This window comes from Sabethes cyaneus, chromosome 3 (assembly GCF_943734655.1).
Source record: "Sabethes cyaneus chromosome 3, idSabCyanKW18_F2, whole genome shotgun sequence".
Lineage (NCBI taxonomy): Eukaryota > Metazoa > Arthropoda > Insecta > Diptera > Culicidae > Sabethes > Sabethes cyaneus.
Genome location: NC_071355.1, coordinates 70,880,014 through 70,894,120, shown reverse-complemented (window position 1 = coordinate 70,894,120; position 14,107 = coordinate 70,880,014). Strand labels below are relative to the sequence as shown.

The following is a 14,107-nucleotide window of genomic DNA, read 5'->3' as shown; positions in this document are numbered from 1 at the left end:
CGATGGTTCTACAATTGATGAAGGGACGGTAGGGAAAGAAATGAAAATTTTTTGGTGAAGGTGGTGAAGAGCGGAAAGGAAGGGGAGGGGGGTATTGGTAGCTATGCTTGACAAGTAGTTATTTTGACTCCTACCTTTTGTCCAATACTGGAAGGTGCATGAGTCGAACCAAGCTGTAATCTAAGTGGGTTCGAATCCGGTTGTAATCTTAGATTACAGCTTGGTTCGACTCATGCACCTTCCAGTATTGGACAAAAGGGAGGAGTCAAAATGACTACTTGTCAAGCATAGCTACCAATACCCCCCCCCCCTTTCCGCTCTTCCCCACCTTCACCAAAAAATTTTCATTTCTTTCCCTACCGTCCCTTCATCAATTGTAGAACCATCGTTTCAAAAAAATATTAAAGAAAAGACGGAAAACAGGAAGGAAAATAACAAAAGAAGAGTGGAAGATAGGAACACATAACTGAATTAAGAAAATAACCGGATTGAAGCGAAGAAAAACTTAACAAAACAAAAAAAAAATGAAAATAAAAATTGAATAAACGATAAAAACAGAGAAAATCGGAAGGAAAAAAATAAAAGAGGATCACGCCGAGGACCCGGGTTCAAATCCCAACCCCGCAGAAGTCACAAATAACCCAAGCTGGTTAAAGCGACTATAATAAAAACAAACAAAAAATTCATTCAATTCAAATCCATTTTAAGTCCAATTTCCAGATCAATTTTTGAAGTGAAACTTCAAGCCCAAATTTGTCCAATCCCAAGACTAATTTCTATCCAAAGTCCAATTTCAATTTTCAATCCAATTGCTCTCGAAAGTTCGGAATTTTCAACCTAATCGGTTGGCAAATTTTGTGATAAGTAACTTATGAGTTTTCCAGGCTAAAGCATCTTCTGGAAGGTCCGGTGCCCCATCTTTTGTTTATGTCTGGGCGCGCTGGTGTTTAAAATCCAAACCTTTGCTTTCATTTCCATTTTCAAGACCAAATTTAAATGATGGCAGAAAACTCCGAATAAATCTTGGAAAATTATGTTCTGCGCGTGCTTTTTTGATTGTCAATTTCTAATCTTTTAATGATAAATTTCTTGCCGCTCTCCGGAAAAAAGAAGCAAAAAAAGAAAAATGACACAGAAAGAGATAAAACGGAAAATAGACGGGAGGAAAACGCAAAAAAAAACTGCAGAAACGGGAAGAGAAATGCGAGAGAGCGAAAAAGAGTAAATAAAGGTGTAAAGAGAAGCAAAAACGTGACAGAAAAATCGGACATAAAAAGAAAAAAATGTGAAAAAGAAGAAAACGGAAGGAAAAAAACAAGGAGACTGGACAGAAAAATCTGAAGAACGGAAAAAGAGAAAAACGAGAGAAAAGAAAGAAAAAATATGAAGAAACGATGTTTTAATAAATAAAACAGACAGAAAAAGAGACAGGACGGGACAGAAAAAGGAAAAACGGAGAAAATATAAAAATGGAAGCCAAAGGGATGAAACGGGATGGATAAATAGAACGTGACAGTAAAGAAGGAAAAGCAGGACTTAATAAAAGGAAGAACGAAACAGACGGAAATAAAAAATGGGATAGAAAAGGAGTTAAAAGCGAAAAAGACGAAAACTGGGTCAAAAAAAGAACTAAAATTGAAAGTAGAGAGGAAAAGAGTCTCGAAATTAAATAAAAAGAAAACTCATCCAATTTAATTCTACTATTTATATTTTAACCTTGACAGATAGGGGAACTGTGGGTAAAATGAACAGGGGGGGGTAAAATGAACAGGTAGCCAAATTCCCAGTAAACCGATTAAAATCGGTTCCAGATCAATAGGTATCTTCTCCGAGAAGTATTTCAAGCTGTTTGAGACAATATGTGGTGATCATAAACTTTCTAATGTGAAAAAAATTAAAAAAGTAAAAAATATTTGTTGAAATCTGACGCCGATGGTAATTTCCACTATTAGTATATAAGCTTTTTTGGCGAAACAAATTAAATTTCGACTATTGGTGTCATTTAGTGGTGATTGCTTATCACTGTCCTACGGATCTGTCGAAAATTCCAAATATTTTTATCAACTGTTTGTTTATAATAAACACTAGAAAACAACTGGTGTTTTGGGGGCAAAACGAACACTTCACTATGGGGGCAAAATGAACAGTGTGTATAATGATGTTTTATTTTCCATTTATCAGCAGACAGGACCTAATTACAATTCAATCAATAAAAATGATCGAGTCTCTCGAAAAATGACGAAAAATTACCGATGAAGCGAGTTGATAGTCAAGCATTGTATGAATGTGGCGAAGATACATTATGTTAAGTTTGTGGAGTCCTATTTTAATTCCAGCAGCCTTGTTGAATATCTACAGCTTATGTAGAACAATGATAAGGTAAAATAATGTTTAATTTATCCAAGCTGCATGTTAACTTTAGTTTTCCATGACATGTTCATTTTGCCCTCACTGCATGTTCATTTTACCCACACGAAAAAAATCAGGCTCGAATGTGACGCTTTCGAAAATAAGGAATTTTTCATGACAAATCGTCCTTTATCAAACGTCTTTATATTTTGCTACATGGAATATGAATCCAGCTTTCAATTCATGTAGTGCGTTCAGCATTTGGTTGGTTTCTGGGGAAGCAAATGGCGAAATTGCTAAGGGTGTTCATTTTCCCCCCAGTTCCCCTACGTATTTCACCTACGACTTGCAGGCTTTCTCAGTGTCTGTTTTCAAACAGTATCTGTCAAGAATAAAATATACATAGTAGAATTAAATTGGATAAGATTTCTTTTTATTTAATTTTCCGGTTTCGTATTCTACTAGGACACTGTAAAAACTTCAGTCAAGGAAAAGAGGAAAAATGAGCCTGGCACGAGGTAAAACGAGGCGTGATCGAGGTAAAACGAAAGAAACGGAACAAGAAAAAAGCTATCACCAGACAGAGAAAAAGAGGGAAAGCGAGAAATAAAAAGACATACGGAACGGAAAACAAGAAAAACCAAAAGGAAACGAAAAGCAAGAGAAAAAAACTATTGAGGAAACGAGGAAAACGGGAAAAAGAGGTTGAACGAGAAATAAAAGGAGAAAGAAAAAAGGTAAACACAGTAAAGTCGGACTAAAGGAAAAGGCAAAATGTTAAATAGGAAAACCGGAAAGAAAACGGAAAAAAGAAAGCCAAAAACAGACTAAACTTGACAGCAAAGACGAAAAGAAGCAAAATGGAGAAACGTGAAGGAAAGCACAAAATAGTACAAATAGACGCAAACTGAAAACGAAAAAAAGAAAAAGACGAAAACGGGAAAGAAAATAAAACACCAGGGAAAACATGAAGAAACGAACGAAGAAAACATGGGACAAGTAACAATTGGACAATCGACGAATGGGCACTCGATAAATGAACAATTGACAAATGGACAACCAACAAGCAGACAAGCGACAAATTGGTTACTGACAGATGGATAATTGAGGATAGGACAAATGCCCAATCGACAAATACTATTTTGATTAAAGCAGAGGAGCGTTTGGTGCGAAAAATGTTAGACTGAATACTGGGAAAATTTCGATCTGCGGCTAAAACTATTGGATAGTTTGTGGTAGTGGGACTCCAACCCACAATTCCGCGGTTGGTACCCGAGTGCTTTACGCATTTAAACCGCCAAAAAGTCAGTAACAGTAAAACGAAAAAGCACACGCGGTGTGGTATAAAAACACCAGCGTGCCCCGACGTTAGGCACCAGACTGTTAGCTCCCACCACAATGCAGTCGATAATCGTCTATCTTCTCGGTGGTAGAAGCAAAGGGCAGTTATATTATAAGTAATAACCGTCGCCGGGGGGAGCGTTTGTGTGCAAAAAATGGAATGCTTGGACTGGAGGGACAAAGCTAGATCTGAGACTAATTAATACATGTGTGTGGTATAGTTTAAATGCGTAAAACACTCGATTACCAACCGGGAAATTGTGGGTTAGAGTCCCACTACCACAAACTACCCAATATTTTTAGCCGCAGATCGAAATTTTCCAGTACTCAGTCTAACATTTTTCGCACCAAACGCTCCTCTGCTTTAATCAAAATAGAGTTTACAGTTGACCGCGAAAAAGTCAGTAAAAGTAAAACGAAAAAAAATCGACAAATAGACGATTGAATAATGGAACAAATCGATTAGCGACAAATAGAAAATCGGCGAATGGACAATCGAACAATTGAACAATTGACAATCAACAAATGGACAAATAGACAATAAATAATAAACAACAAAAGTACTGATTAATTTATTTGCTTTGCTCGGTCCTTCGTCGAATCGAGAAACCGTTTTCAAACCAGTCAGCATTGAATCAATAAATATACAACAGACAAATGAACAATTACAAATAAGCAATTAATAAATGGACGACCGACAAATTGACTATAGAAAAATGCACAACCGATAAATGGACAATTGATAAATAACCAAATAACCAAATATGTAAATGGATAATTGACAATTGGACAATCGACGAATAGACAACCAACAAACAGACTATCGACAAATTGGTTATAGACAAAAGGACAATTGGAGCTAGTCGACAAACGGACAAGCGGCAAATAAACAGTTGATAAATGGACCATCAACAACTGGATAATCGAAAAATGAACAACCGCCAAGTGGACAATTAAGGACAATCAACAAATGCACAATCGACAAATAGACAATTGAATAATGGATTGTCAACAAATCGATAATCGATAAATGAACAATCGGCGAGTGGACAATCGATAAATTAACAATCCACAAATGGACAGCCGACAAATGGACGATTGACAAATGGACAATTGACAAATGGACAGTCGACAAATGGTCAACCAACAAATGCCAGATGCACAATTGAGGGCAATCGAGAAAAGAATGATCGGCAAACAGACAGTTGATAAATGTACCATCAACAAATGAACAATCGTTAAAAGGATAATCAACAAATGGACAGTCGACGAATAGGTGATCACCAAATGGACAATTTTGGACGATCGGTAATTTACAAAAGGCAATCAATAAATGGACAATAGGGAAATGGACAATTGACAAATGGACAATTGGACAATTGACGAATGGACAATGAACAATTGACAAATTTACAATCGACAAATGGACATTTGACAAATGGACAATTGAGGACAATTCACAAATGCACAATCGACATGAATAATGGATCATCAACAAATCGATAATCGACAAATGGACAATCGAAAAATTGAGGCAATTGACAAATGAACAAATAGACAATAAACAATAAACAATAAAAATACTGATTAATTTATTTGCTTTGCTAGCAGTAGTTCGATTCTTGGTCCATCGTCGAATCGGCAACTCTTTTTAAACCGCTCAACCTTGAATCAATAAGTGAGCAATCGACAAATGAACAATTACGGCTTCCTAATTACAAATGGGCAATTGACAAATAGACGGTACTGATAAATAGACAATCGACAATTGGCCAACCGACAAATAGACAGTCGACAAATGGACAGTCGACAAATGGACAATCGACAAATGGACAATCGGCAATTACCAATAGACAATTTCAAAACGCAACGGTTGACAAATGGACAATTGACAATTGGACCATCGACGAATAGGCACTCGACAAATGAACGCTCCATTCGTCACTAACAAGTTACTAACATCGTAGCGCCGTAACTACAAAAGATACAGCAAAACTTTGTTCAGCAAAATTGTAGATAATAACTAGTTCTACAAACGTCCGATATGTAACTTTGTCAAATATATTTGAAGGTACTGTCAAATGAATCAAAATTGAGTCAAAGCGGTCGAACCATCCCTGCACGCCTGGTCCCATTCTGTTGGATCCTATCAACAATTCTTCTACCGTCCTCTACGTTAATTGTAAAAAACTATCGTTATAGGAAAATTTAAATATATAATCGACAAACAGACAATTGAATAATGAACCATCAGCAAACCGGCATAAGTGATAGGTAACAGATAGATTCGCCATCCTACAATCACTTCGCTTTTTCCAGGCCAAAGCATTCTTCTGAAAGGGGTCGGGTGCCTAACCTTATGTTGATGGCTGTGCATGCCAGTGGTTAACAGTAAGATTATCTAATAAAGTTTGTAATAACGAACTCCATAAATACACTTATTTAAATTTTTGGCCAAATGCTGATTAGGAGTGCCATTTAATATTAATGTTTTAGACATAGGATACGATCGATCAGTCCAATTATAGACTACATTTTTCCGAACGCTCATAACCGCAGTCCGTCGATGAAACGGCACAGTGTGGGGCTACCGCATAGACCAACGACTATAAATAAACCAACAGCGTAAGATCACGCAATTTCCGAGACGCACACGGTCGCCAAAGGCTTTTACATAACTTTGGTTATTTCCATAAAATAATAAAAGACAGTCAATTTCAGTCCGCTTTGATTTAAAATAAAAAAAAAACTTTCGCCATTTTATGCGATGCGTTTCGGATCTTGCGGAGGTAAATAAATATGTTCTGCCGAAAGGGAAAACAATGAAAATTTGACAAAGGATAAACCGTAGAAAATAATGACGATGAGAAACATTTTGCTTAAATCGATTTGCCTAGGTTATTCTTCAAAAATAAATCACTCGATGTCTGCCGTTCCCGCGTGTCATTGAAATCGGAATGTTTGACAAATGTGTTCATCGCTTTAACCCTCTATGAACTGAATTGAAAGAAAAAATGAAATAACTGAAATTGACAATTCGGAATTCAATCGTGAATTTAAAATAACAGTAAACTTCTGTCTTTTTCATATTTGGTTTCAAAAACAACCGTTTTTGGGACCTTCTCATTTTGCTTTTACTGTTTTTTTTTGGTTGGGGGTTTTACATAAAATAACAACAAATGAGAACACACTGAAAATAAAAAGCTGTAATTTTTGTGAGACCGCACCGCACGAGTAGCACACAGACCCGACCAGGGTTAAACCAATTAAAGAAACAATTTTCCGGCACTTACCTCCAGCTTGGAAAGCACGTTCCGTTTCCTCTGCGTCTGTTTAGAATATGGGGCTGGCGAGTAAAAGTCACCACTTGTGTAATGCTGCTTACGTTTCGTTGAAAAGGCGTCCATGCGGTTTTATCCGATTGTTATTATCCGCAACAATGCAATGAATCTGCGATAAGAGGAAGCAAGAGAGAGAGAGATGTAAAAATGAAAAATGTATACTATGCCAGTGCAGCAATGTCGAGATGACAATTATTAAATTTTGTGGGTCGTAATAATCTGTCGGTTGATTGGGAAATTGATCGAATTAAACGAATTGACATCCATGTTTGCTGGACTTTTTGTAAAATACGTTTCAATGGACGGAAAAGGCTTCCGTTAGGGTTGTATTATTAACATGGAGCAGAAGAAAGATGTCAAATTTTCACATAGTATGGTAGTTTGAGAAATTCAAAATATTTTGTAATTCGGAATATCATTTACTGTTACACTACCAACCATATTTCATCTACATCCGTATACATATAGCGATGAATGACACAACAATGGAGTCATGAACGACATCGGGGATCAATTGATTAATTATCACAATCAAACGGGTCACGTGCAGCCGCGTCTTTACGTATCGAATTGACGACGGCAGCATTTATGTTGATCTAATTGATTCAGAGTGTATGGACAACATTCATTTTCATTAAATGCAATTTTTAGTTTTGAGTTAAGAGCACAACAGCGAAGAGGAAAGAAAAATAACACTGCCAAACTATGTACAAAAAGATGTCTACCTTATGGTGAAATATTACAATCACTTTCTTTTATCCCACAATACTGTGTATACCAAAAGCCAGAAGGTCAGTTCAGGTTGCAATAAAGAAAGCAGATAAAACGGAGCAAACAGCATCTTCGCCAACCACAAAAAGGATGGCACGAGAAAGAATCCTGCATGTTTTAACAGCATTGCTCTCCTTACTTGACTACCGTTTGTATAGTTCTGCTGGTGGTTTGCTGCTCACAAATTCCACGAAAATAAGGCATCCAATTTTAAGCCGCGAACAATCTAGCCCAACGGCACTACCCCTCGCTCCGGGGCCCAACTGCAGTAGAACTAAACAAGAAAAGAATACACGGTTTCATATATTTGGCCCAGTTTCACAAGGTCTGCCTCGCCTCGATAGAGCATTACTCTAGGAACAAGCAAATGGAACATAATTCTCCAAAAATGGTTTATGAGCTTTAGGAAAATTTGCACCATAAAAAATAAATAAATAAATAGCACACTGTAGCTAGTGAAACGATACAAACATAACTATACCGCGGGGTGCAGACCAGGCTCACGAAACTCGCTAAATGGGGGAAATGGGGGGCAATTCCTTTTCTGCCATAACTTCTGTAGAAATAAATGATATTGTTAATGCGAATGGCGAAAACTTGTTTATTTCACTTAAGCTGTAAGAAAAGAAATAAGGCTTGTTCGCGATCAAATTTGGACACCCCTAAACACCCACAACTTCGGAAATACATTAACCATGAGTGAAATATTTTGCAGAGTGGTAGACGTATGTCTGTTTTTTCTGAAAATATAACACTTGTTTATATTACAAGCGCTCAGCGTAAAATGGCGTCGAAAGAAGAGCAGGTGCGAAAAGCAATAGTGTGCGGTCGCAATGAAAATCCGGATCTCTCGTTAAGAAAACTTGCCAAAAAGCTTGGATTTCCTCCAAGCACTGTTCACCGTGTTTTAAAATCGTTCGATACTCGCTTGATAACAGCTAGGAAGAAGGTAAATGGCACAAAAACGGATCTGAGGAACCACCACAAGGATGCGAAGGTAAAACAAATATTACGGAGGAGACCATATTGGCTCTGAAGTCTCTCCCAGTGGAGATTACATACGAAACGAACGGCGATTGGCTTGTGGCATTACACTACATCTAAAATTCGAATGTCGAAATTCATCGGTCCTAGTACAAAGTTACACTAAATGCTGCAGCTGCTCCACATTTTGGTGGCTGTTGGGAACGGCTAATACAATCCGTTGAGAAACCCTTCACCTATTTCAGGTCATCGCGCCTGACAACTTTTAGGAAGAAGCGCTACATAGCTTCCTTTGACGCGCAAGAGGAACTGGCCTACTACTGGAGGCCGTCCCTGCTAAAGACGGACAGGTTCGTCGGATAACTTCGCAGGCCACGAGAGGACTTTTACTGGTTACGGTGCTAGACGGCAGTCTAGGAGGTGAACCACAGTAGAATTCGAAAGTGCGGTAAAATTGATGATGAAATATATTCTATTTAATGATTTGTTGATTTTTCATACCATCAGCAAAGTTTCTTGAAACAAGAAATACTATCAATATTTAAAAGCGGTTGTATAGTTGTTGCCCATTTCGCTTTTGGATCTTTTAAACAAAAATCATTACTTTTGAAACACTGAACCGATTCTAATAATTTTGATATGATGAGCTTATTGATAAAAATATTCGTTTTTCGTTTTTTAATGGTTTGAGAACCGTTTGAGAGATGGGCGTTTTAATAATTTTTCCAACAAGCTGAGAAATTTTGACAAAAAATATTCAAAATTCAAAAATGTGCTTATACCTGCAAGGAAACGGATATTTCTGGCAAGGAAACGTATGTTTCAGGTTAAATTTCGTCTAAAGTATTGGTTTCCCTGCAAGTGATAACGTAATGTAGAACCTAGGCTTTGCTTTAGTTTTTCCCCAGAGCTTCAAATCGGTGAATAAAAGCAATCGGTTTTATCACACGTTTTTAGGAGAAATTTGATAAAAACCTCTTGAGAAACACTTATTTCAAAGCTTTTTGCTTCTAAAAATATGCGTAGAAGGATTTTTTTCGTCAAATGTGGTCCTCTCTCACCGCTTGAAATATTTGCGCTAAGCTGCTTAGTGTTGCTTCGGTTCTGTTTGCCTTAAATTATCTCTGGTACAAAAACTAAGCTAGCTAGCCCAATTCGGTTACTTTCAATCGCAAGCTGAGAAAATGTTGTACTGAAAATCTTAAGCTCGTGAAATTTAGTAACTTTTAAGAAGCAAAAAACTTTGAAATAAGTGTTTTTCAAGACGTTTTTATCGAATTTCTCCTAAAAATGTGTGATAATACTGATTGCTGTTATTCACCGATTTAAAGGTCTGGTACCGTTCTCCACCTATCTGTCCGGCGCAAATAAGTTATTGACACCATGCGGTAAGACATAGTCCTACGGCAATAAAAATAATATTGTTCAAAACCACGTAAATTTTTTTCATGAACAAACTGAGGGCATAATTTATTTGTTATTTAAAGCATGTATGTGGAAACTGATTGATATTTAAGCATATTTTTTGAAATGAAATATCTTGTGTTGCCAAAAACGAATACTTTTGTTGCCAAAATCGAGGCATGCCAAAGTAGAACCATGCCAAAATCGAACCATGCCAAAATCGAACCATGTCAAATTCGAAATCCAACTCTATAACAAAATTGAAATAAAGCATGAAATTTACTCATAGAAAACATTTGAGGTTGATCATTTTGTTTTAGATGCACTTTTTCTTCAAAAGTAAAAAAGGGAATCGCGCTTTAGTTATTTTCGGAATTTTTCTGGAATTTTGTTTTTGAAAGATGATAACATTTGAACGCATAGCCAGAATGTTGTGATATTAATATCAAAATGTCAAGAAATCTGTTCTAAACACATTTTTCATATTGTCAACTCAAAAAAGGTTCGTATGTGGCTCTGGAGCTCCGTTTTCAGACGGCCTTACCCGTTAAGGGGTTAATAAAAGGTCGCCAACTTTTCACAAACAAATTTTAGTACATGCTATTAAATTGTAAATCATATTACATTTTCAAAGGTTTTGGCTTCGTGGCTAGCATGGAGTTTATAATAATTCTCGATGCAATGAATCGTCAGATATATCATAAAGTCATCGGTGTAACCATTTTCTACGGGGATTGTTGCGTTATTGAAAACAATGATAAAAAGGAGATGACCAAGCGTGCTATCTTGCGGTACAGCTGATTTATTTGTAAATGTAGGTGATAAGTCCAATCCAAGCTTATCTTGCAAAACTCTGTCATACAAGAACGTGACAATTAGCCACGTGACAAAACCGCGCGCGGTGAAGCTCCTAAACGCAAATTTTTTTAAGCAGGATGCGATTATCACTCCGGTCAAATGTAGTAGCTACAAAAGCAAAGCCGTGGGATTAAACGTCCTTTCTAAGACTTGACCCTTCTTTATCGACAGACTTCGCAGCCGGCTATTAGAGTACAGGACAGTTACGGGGCTAGTGCAAAACTCCTACTGACTCTATCTAGCAGCACCGCCTAGCCGAGATTCGAACATAAGACGACTGGCTTTTTAGTGAGAAAAGAAGAGCTGTAGGGGTTGAATGCCCCTGGTACAGAATATTGCTTATCCAAGTATCACAACATGCCTCGCGCAATAAATCATCCCGGCAGCGATACACTGTACTGCCGTTGCGACGAACGGTATGAACAGTTCGGTGCGTCATCGGGGTCGTCTAGATGTGTTTTTTCAGAATGGTCCCACTGTGGAATGCGACTATTTAAGGGACATATGTACTTCAACGGAAGGTTCAATACCATCCCAAATCCACCGACGATGGGTAAATCTCAGCGTATCAAACAACTAGTGATTCAAGCTGCCGGCCCAGCATTGTTGTATCGTGAATGTCGAACCGGGACCGGCAACAACCTTGAACAACAACAATTATGATCCCATTGAAATGTCATCTCTTTCGCATGATCGATAGAGTATGCCAAAGTAACACGTCCGCTTACTTGTGATGGAAAAGGTATCAAAATCACTGTAATCAAATCCTACCTTTATACAACAGTAGAGACCTAACTCCCAGCAGCGCAATTAGACATCCTGATAAAGAAAACAATGCGGAAAATCGTTCAATAAACCACCGATAGGCGATCGACCGACTGGCGAACGACCTTCCATTATAAACGCAGATAATGTAACGAGAGAGCACTCGCACGGGTGGTGGTGCACCGACGACGACGAGGACGTGACGGGCCGTTGGAATCCCGTGGGAATATCATCGAGTGACCGTAATTTTAGTCTGCGCTGCACTGCCAGTGAGTGTGTGAAACTGATAAGGTTGTAATTAATGGTGGCAGATCTGTCCAATAAGCAGTGATTATTCCGTTGTTCGTTCGTGAATTCTCCCATTAGCATAGATTATCATATGGTGCTACAAAAAGTGAAATGGTTTATTTTTCCGAGTATGCAAAAATTTAAGGCGGAATTAAGGCGAGTTGCATTTTGCGTTGTATAATTTCTACATGCAATGCGGCGATTCGTTGCCGAATCATTTGCACGTGCGCTAGTTTCTGAACAAATCCTCCAGTTGGTGCACGTTTCAGGTTGTTTTTTAATTTAGGTTGCAATTTTAATATCCTCAATTTGTCGGTGGCTCACTTCAAGTTCATTCCCCTTCAAAATATGGTGATGTATATTTATAGATTAGTATCTTGCCCCTAATCTCTCCTACTATTTGCGGATGGGTTGAATTAAATATTAGAGCTGCAAACGAACGAGTTCCACTTTGGCCGGTAACTTCTACCGAGCAAAACCGAAGAGCACAACTCTTATCAGAGGCTTGGCCGGGATTATCAGCTCGCTTTTTATCAGCGGAGCACGAGAGCCTGAATTGAAATGCTGGCGCTGGACAGAAGGTGTTTTAGCTGATTAAGCACATAATTGTGCGCCGTATATTTCCGTCCGTAAAGACAATTCGCAGATTGATTTTTTTCTGAAAACTGATAGCACCGATTCGCATGCTGACTGTGCCACTCGGGTCGAAATCGAATGGGCGCATTGAACTGTTCGACTGACGAGGAACAGGAATGAAAATCGACGAATAAACTGTTACTTGGACCATGCATGAGTGGGGTTTTATTTTGCTCCTGCTAATCAAGTCAAGACTCTTGTTTAGTATTTCCAATTTACTCCCTGTAGTCAGGGTTGCCACATGCACAAATTATTCTGTGTTTAACAGATATTTGAAAGAAATTGCCTGTACAGAATCTGTATGCATAGAATACAGATTTTCGCCAAATTACACAGATTAAACAGATTTTTGAGCTTTTACATAAGAGTGAAAGAGACAGAAATAGTCAGCAAAATGACTCTCTATCTCTTTCACTCTCATTGTTTTGCATTGGACAGATTTTTGCACAGATATTTTTCCTCGCCGCACAGATTGTCAGATTTTTCCAACGAAAAACACAGAATTATATGTGGCATCCCTGCCTGTAGTTCCTCCTCGTTCGCAGACTCCTCCAGTAGCTGTTGGGACTGCCGCAGATCTTATCCTTTAGCCCCTGCCTTTGTTTACGGAGATCACGTGCCCCTTAGAGGGGTCATGCCAACTCGACCAGAGGTTAGGTTATGTGTTGGATAAGTTTTGATTACGAAAATAATATTTTTCGAAACTTTGTACTTTTCGAGCTTCACGGGGGTGAGATTGTGCCAAGCCATAATGATCGATCCAATTTGTGGATTTCACATACACAACAAAAATACGTCAGTATACACCAGCACACTCACATTCTTTACTATTGAGCACAATATTTTGACAGATTAGATTGCATCATCCATTTTGGAGCAAACTGCATCATAGGTCTGCTAAATAATTTAATTTAATTTTTACTTTTTCTCTGGAAATTTCAGATACTTTGAATAAACACTCTAATATAAGACGAATATATTATACCGTGTATAAACTGCCAGTTTTAAGGAGGGGGGAGGGGGATAGTATAGGCCACATGTTCTGCGGCCGCGGGTTCTTGAACGAAGTAATGGTTACTTTTGTTAAATAATCAAATAGGTATGCTTCCTTAGGATACACCCTTTCATATATCTCCCCCTTGTTAACCCTAGAAATGCTACTGGCTATATAAAGGCTCTCCATTGACTACGAACTCATTTTTAGTTATTTCAGACCACTCCGGGTTATTTTCGTTCATATTTTTTGTATGATGCGTTGTTTTTGGCCGGCCCCCTGCCCCTAATAGTCCACTTAGTTCATGGACGGCCACATATGAACTACTTTATACTGATCTTTATGTGTATTGTTTATAAACATGCTAATGTTCACT

At 38.0% G+C, this 14,107-nt stretch overlaps 1 protein-coding gene across 4 annotated transcripts in view; it reads right to left on the bottom strand.

Moving 5' to 3' along the window:
- LOC128742165 (uncharacterized) overlaps positions 1 to 14,107 on the bottom strand; it is a 132,489-nt gene that overhangs the window by 17,432 nt on the left and 100,950 nt on the right. For all 4 annotated transcript variants that reach the window (XM_053838410.1, XM_053838412.1, XM_053838414.1 and 1 more), the window contains one exon: positions 6,984 to 7,140. The gene's annotated coding sequence lies outside the window, so the exon portion shown is untranslated. The remainder of the gene's footprint in view (positions 1 to 6,983; positions 7,141 to 14,107) is intronic.